The 6,951-nt window shown below is 44.3% G+C and overlaps 1 long non-coding RNA gene across 1 annotated transcript; it reads right to left on the reverse strand.

The window, feature by feature from the left end:
- Nucleotides 1-352: 352 nt before the first annotated feature.
- On the reverse strand, nucleotides 353-5,095 carry LOC129017327 (uncharacterized). Its single transcript, XR_008495053.2, has 3 exons — nucleotides 4,994-5,095; nucleotides 727-797; nucleotides 353-407 (listed from the first exon to the last, which is right to left on the reverse strand). It is a non-coding gene; the product is annotated as an uncharacterized LOC129017327 (long non-coding RNA).
- Nucleotides 5,096-6,951: the final 1,856 nt, after the last annotated feature.

Below are 6,951 nucleotides of genomic sequence, written 5' to 3' on the forward strand. Positions count from 1 at the left end.
AGAATCCTGTGTTGTCCTCTGAGAATAGGTCTGGGGAGGGCCAGGCATTATGGCTTTTACAGCCTTGTGCTCTCCTTTTTCCTCTCTCTCAGCGATCCTCTCACCCTGCCATCAGCATTTCGTTTGGAGAAGGGGATAGACAGCTATGTTCTGGATGATGCTGAAGCATCTCCCTCCTCCTGGAGCCTGCATCCCTATCACTCCTCTCCTGCCTCCTCTCCTTCCTTGAGGCCTTTCCAGCCCCACCTCACCTTATCTCATGGATCCTCAGGATGCTGATGTCTGGGATCCAATTCTAGGACCCCGGCTCTCATTTGAAGAGTGAGGGAGCACAAGGGTTACTTACCCTGCAGCCCCACAGTGTCCCTTGCTGCTGTCTCAGGGCTTCTCTTGCTCCCTGGGTGCTCCTGTTAGCACAAGATAACACAGTCAAACCTCTTTTGGGCAGGATTCCAGAACAATCACCATAATTCCTCCAGCTCCCAATATGAATTCACGTTGCTTGATTAAACATATCCGTTTAAAGTAAAAGCCTCATTAATACCCAGGGTTGTAAGCCCATTTTGTTTGGCTAACTGCTTGCCTTACTGTTTTATTTGATTTATTCCTCTGCCAAACTCACATCATAAGGTCTCCTCTCCACTTAATTTAGCATCCAAACAAAACACACCTGTCTCATCAGGCCCACGCAGTGTTCAGGAGTGCAAAGTCTGGAAGGGATCTCACCTCTTTCTCTTTCCAGCGGTCAAACTTCCCCCTTTCTTTCCCTGGGAAGACGGTCCCATTATATTTCAATTCTGGGAAGATGAGGACAACAAAGCAAAACACAAAAGAATAAATGAAGGCATGCTTTCTGCATGGGACTTGAGGGACATTGGCTTAAATCCATCAAATTCAAGTTCAGTTCTGCTCTGGGCCAATCCCACTCTGGAAACCTTCACTGACAAGCTTATGAGATCATAGGGATGATCTTCCCAGGAAAAATGGGGAGGATGATGATGGTGGTGGTGGTGGTGGTGATGGACATATACTCATCCTATTCACATTGATGACATTATCCATCCAGGGTCACAGCTAACACAGGGTCATCTTGGCCAGAATGCAGTGTTCTTTTCCACCTCCCCCCAAATGGCTAATACTCTTTCTTCCTTTCTTTCCTTCTTTCTTTCTTTCTTTCTTTCTTTCTTTCTTTCTTTCTTTCTTTCTTTCTTTCTTTCTTTCTTTCTTTCTTTCTTTCTCTCTCTTTCTCTCTCTCTCTTTCTTTCTTTCCTTCTTTCCTTCTTTCTTTCTTTTTTGTAAGACAGAGTCTTGCTCTGTCACCCAGGCTGGAGTGCAGTGGTGTGATCTTGGCTCACTGCAACCTCCACCTCCTGGGTTCAAGCAATTCTCCTGCCTCAGCCACCCCAGTAGCTGGGACTGCAGGTGCTGCCAACATGCCCAGCTAATTTTTTTTGTTGTATTTTTAGTAGAAGTGGGGTTTCACCAAGTTGGCCAGGTTGTTCTCCAACTCCTGGCCTCATGTGATTTACCTGCCTCAGCCTCCCAAAGTGCTGGGATTACAGGCGTGAGCCCCTGTGCCCAGCCTAGCAGTCTTGAACTTCTATAAAGAACCACTCTACACTGGGCACCATCCTGGCTGGCATTCTCCGCATAATCCTGAACTTCATGGTTTTCCAGATGGGAGCATAGGGGGAAAACATGTCACTCTGGAGCTGACCCCTGCTAGTTCCTAGAGCAGGACTCTGATAATTATGGGGCAGGAGGGAGCGGACTGTGCTGTCTCTATTACACATAATGCTCTGCCCCCACCTTCCTGCTAGAAGAAGATTCTGATCCTCTTCCCCCAGGGAGAGCTCCCTCCACTCCCATGTCCTGAGAGAATGACCATGTGGGGGTGGTTCCAGGGAGAGCTCCTCTCCTTCGAATGTGTTGAGATCTGGTGGAGGGCTTTGTAGGGGATGTGAGTGCCTGTGCTGAGGGGCGTGTCTCTGCCCTTCTCCCTCATGCTCTCTAGAACATACTGGAGGAAATGTGTAGGAAACTGTTGTCCACACCCCTCGATTCTTCTGATACAAATATTGAGGCGGGCACCAAAAGTCGACATTCTAAAGGAAGGGGTGGAGCGCAAAAACAAAAACCTCCTATTCCTACAAATCAATGCCACACAAATCTAGAGATTACTGGGAGCCCCTCCTCCATCTCTTTCACAGCGGTAAGTTGTGATGTGAAGGCTGAGGACAGAATGGTCAACTTAGGGGGCTCCGAAGAATTGCAGGGCTGGCAGCAGGTGTCAGCGGGTAGGTGAAGAGGAGCTGCTGGGGACGCTGTGATTTATCCATCATCGGGAAGACCTGTGGATGATTTCTCATTGCAAAATGAATTTGAGTTGACTGGAGATTACTACAAGGTAATTTCACACTAACTTACCCGCATTCAAAATACATCCTGAGTGGGAAGGAAGGGATCTCATGGCAGAGTACACTCAGAGGCCTCACCCCATGCCGAGGCAACCATTATTCCCTTTCCTGAGGACAATTATTTCCTCACAGAATGTTTTTGGCTGTTCCATCAAAAAAAGTGCATGCATGGAATCCTGTCAAGCATGTGGACTTCATCCATCATGTATGATGTGGCAGGGGAGAAAAACGGTGAGATTCACAATGGTTGAACTAGTTCAACCATTGTGGAAGTCAGTGTGGCGATTCCTCAGGGATCTAGAACTAGAAATACCATTTGACCCAGCCATCCCATTACTGGGTATATACCCAAAGGACTATAAATCATGCTGCTATAAAGACACATGCACACGTATGTTTATTGTGGCACTATTCACAATAGCAAAGACTTGGAACCAACCCAAATGTCCATCAATGATAGACTGGATTAAGAAAATGTGGCACATATACACCATGGAATACTATGCAGCCATAAAAAAGGATGAGTTCACGTCCTTTGTAGGGACATGGATGAAATTGGAAATCATCATTCTCAGTAAACTATCGCAAGGACAAAAAACCAAACACCACATGTTCTCACTCATAGATGGGCATTGAACAATGAGAACACATGGACACGGGAAGGGGAACATCACACTCTGGGGACTGATGTGGGGTGGGGAGGGGGGGAGGGATAGCATTAGGAGATATACCTAATGCTAAATGAAGAGTTAATGGGTGCAGCACACCAGCATGGCACATGTATACATATGTAACATATGTAACCTGCACATTGTGAACATGTACCCTAAAACTTAAAGTATAATAATAATTTTTAAAAAGTGGGGAAAAAAAGAAAAATGGTAAGATTCACTGGTCTGGATAATTTCCAAAGGCCCCCTTCTGATCTGCAATTGAGGAGGTCAGGGCTGCCTGCCTTGGGGAGTGTTGGAGAGAGGAGCCGTGGCTTTCCACTCACTCTCACTTACACAGACGGGTTTAAAGCCAAAACAAAGGGAAGCCTCCATCTCACACACTCATCGCTTCTAAAAACACCCACAAGCTGCCTAAAATGGCTTTCTGGCAGTGAGGAGGAAAGAACACTAAAATGGGGGTTGAAATGGTCAGGGATGCCAAGACGCAGTCCCGGGCTGTAGCAGAGACAGTCCAGTGCATTGTCTATGGAGTGAGGGGACTAAGCTGCATCTTATTCGCACTTCACATAAGATTAAGGTCAATTGTCCCCACTACTGGGTGCAGATGGGTGCTGACACCCTGCCTTCTCCAACCGTTAAAGAAACCAATGACTAAATTCTTCGGCTTACAGGGTAGCGGATAAGAAACAACTTGGTGAAAAGCTGAAATTGAAACGGCGCCCCAAAGTGTAAGAAACTAGTAGCTAACAGAAATTCTTGTGTTTGCAGGATAGCAGATAAGAAAAAAACCAACTCGCTGAAACACTGAAACTCCCTCTGCTTGTGAGATCAAGAAAAGCCGGCTGAAATCAGCTGGAACCAAGGTGGCCAACTGGAGCTTTTGCAAAACAAGGGTGCTCACGTCAGAGCCTGAATTTCCACTGCAGGTTTCATTCTAACTCCCTCTGAATTTGCACATGGGACCCATGAGGTAGCATGGAGACATAACTGCGCATGCCCAAGACTTTTCAGCCCTCCCCTTTCCTTCCACCAATCACCTTCTGATCCCAGAATCCACCCCCTGAACGTTTTCTAGTAAAATACTGCCTTGAAGCCAGCCTGGGGAAACAGATTTGAGCTTGACTCTTGTCTCCTTGTGAGTTGACTTTCGACATAAAGCTTTTCTTTTTTTAAAACCTGGTGTCATAGTACTGGCTTTCAGCACATTGGGCAGCGAATCCCTTTTGCTGGATAACAGTGCTGATGGAGATGATGGGGAAGCCAGAGCCCCCAGGCTACACCTTGGTGCTCTGCTAACTGGACCAAGGTCTGACTCCAAAGTCAGAGGGCAATTCGGGATTCTTCTCTTAGTGCTGCCCATAGGATATCACATTAAACTTTAGCCTAATGCTGAGGGAATGTGAGAATTTGCCCAATAGTAATGATGCCCAGTGGAAATTATGTTTCTCCTGTGGATTACCCTCTGCCCACACATTCCCCACCCTGTGCCTTGCACATCCAGTGGCTACCAGTGTATCGCACCTAATCCAACATCTTGCTGCAATCCTGAAAGGGCTTCTAGACTGGCCTCCATCACTAAACCAACAGGAATCCTCCACTATGAACCAGCAGGGTCCTGGGTTGTTGTTGCTATGGTGACAGTTATCCAAGAGTACATCAAGAGAAAAATAGCCACGTTTTAGCAGGTGCACAGTCCTAGCACAACATACTGGTACTGGCTCATAAAGTTTTCTAGTTTTCCCTAAGACTTTTAAAATTAGGAACCAATATGTAACCGCTCAGAACACAATTTCCCTAGCAACCAGAGAAATGCCAGTCCCTCCTGTTAGGGAGGTTAAAAATAACATTGCATGTGCCACTGTAACCAACTGGAATCTCCAAATTCCCTTCTGTAACAGTCACCTGGTCACAGCAGATGTCCAACTCCCCAAATCTCATCTATCATCAACATAGCCTTTCCAAGGCACGAATGCAATTCAGCTTCATAGAATTACTCAGGTCTCTCTCTGCCTGCAGAAAAAAAAGTCATAGTCAGCTTGGTCTGCATAAGCAGGGGCTGCCCTCCTTTCCTGCCCCTTTCCCACATAGCACCCATGTTCTAGGCATAAGCATTTCCTCAAAATTCTCTGACCAGACCATATGCCTGCCTGCCTTCTTTCATTCTTTCTCTTCTCTTCCTTCCTTTTCTTTTTCTTCTTTCCTTCCTTCCTTCTTCTTTCCTTTCTTCCTCCCTCCCTCTCTCCTTTTTCCCTTCTTTCCTTTCCTCCTTATTTCCTCCCTCCCTCCCTTTTTCCTTCCTTTCCTTTCCTTCCTCCCTTTCTTCCTTTCAATGTGATTAGCATACAAAAACATAAAAAGATCTTAAGTGATCAGTTCAATGAGTTTTGACAATTGTGTATGCAAGGCAAAAACATGGAACATTTCTACCACTCTAGAAAGTTCTCTCATGCACCTTTTCAGTTAGTCTACCACCCTTCAACCCCAAGGCAACCATTTTCTCACATCAATTGCCACAGATTAGTTTTGCCTGTTTTTAAACTTCATAAATGGAATCAAACAGAATGTATTATTTTGCTTATTTCATTGTGTGACTAGGCCACAATTTAAAAATCTATTCTTCTGTTGATGAACATTTGGTCTGTTTCCAGTTTGGGATTATCATCAATAAGGCTTTTACAAATATTTTTGTGCTAGCCTTTTTGTGGACACTTGTTTTTATATATTTTGGGCAAATATCTAGGAGTGGAATTGCTAGGTCACAAGGTAGTTGTGTGGTTAAATTTACTAGAAACCATCACACAGTTCTCCAAAGTGGTTATGCCTTTTGACTTTTTCATCATCATCTATGAGAATTCCAGTTGTTCCACATCCTTACTAAAATTTAGTATTGTCTGTTTTTTTTTTTTATTTTAGCCATTCTAGTGTATGAATAGTAGAATCTCATTGTGGCTTTAATTTGCATTTTCCTGATAACTAATAATGTGAGCATATTTTCATGTGTTTGTTGTCCATTTGTATATGTTCTTTTTTTTTTTATGTCTGTATTTTCAGTGGCATATATTATTATTTTTTTTTCTTTTTCTTTTATTATTATTATTATTATTATACTTTAGGTTTTATGGTACATGTGCGCAATGTGCAGGTAAGTTACATATGTATACATGTGCCATGCTGGTGCGCTGCACCCACCAACTCGTCATCTAGCATTAGGTATATCTCCCAATGCTATCCCTCCCCCCTTCCCCCACCCCACAACAGTCCCCAAAGTGTGATGTTCCCCTTCCTGTGTCCATGTGTTCTCATTGTTCAATTCCCACCTATGAGTGAGAATATGCGGTGTTTGGTTTTTTGTTCTTGCGATAGTTTACTGAGAATGATGATTTCCAATTTCATCCATGTCCCTACAAAGGACGTGAACTCATCATTTTTTATGGCTGCATAGTATTCCATGGTGTATATGTGCCACATTTTCTTAATCCAGTCTATCATTGTTGGACATTTGGGTTGGTTCCAAGTCTTTGCTATTGTGAATAATGCCGCAATAAACATACGTGTGCATGTGTCTTTATAGCAGCATGATTTATAGTCCTTTGGGTATATACCCAGTAATGGGATGGCTGGGTCGAATGGAATTTCTAGTTCTAGATCCCTGAGGAATCGCCACACTGACTTCCACAAGGGTTGAACTAGTTTACAGTCCCACCAACAGTGTAAAAGTGTTCCTATTTCTCCACATCCACTCCAGCACCTGTTGTTTCCTGACTTTTTAATGATTGCCATTCTAACTGGTGTGAGATGGTATCTCATTGTGGTTTTGATTTGCATTTCTCTGATGGCCAGTGATGGTGAGCATTTTTTCA

The sequence above is a fragment of the Pongo pygmaeus genome, chromosome 1, assembly GCF_028885625.2.
Source record: "Pongo pygmaeus isolate AG05252 chromosome 1, NHGRI_mPonPyg2-v2.0_pri, whole genome shotgun sequence".
NCBI classification, from domain to species: Eukaryota; Metazoa; Chordata; class Mammalia; order Primates; family Hominidae; genus Pongo; species Pongo pygmaeus.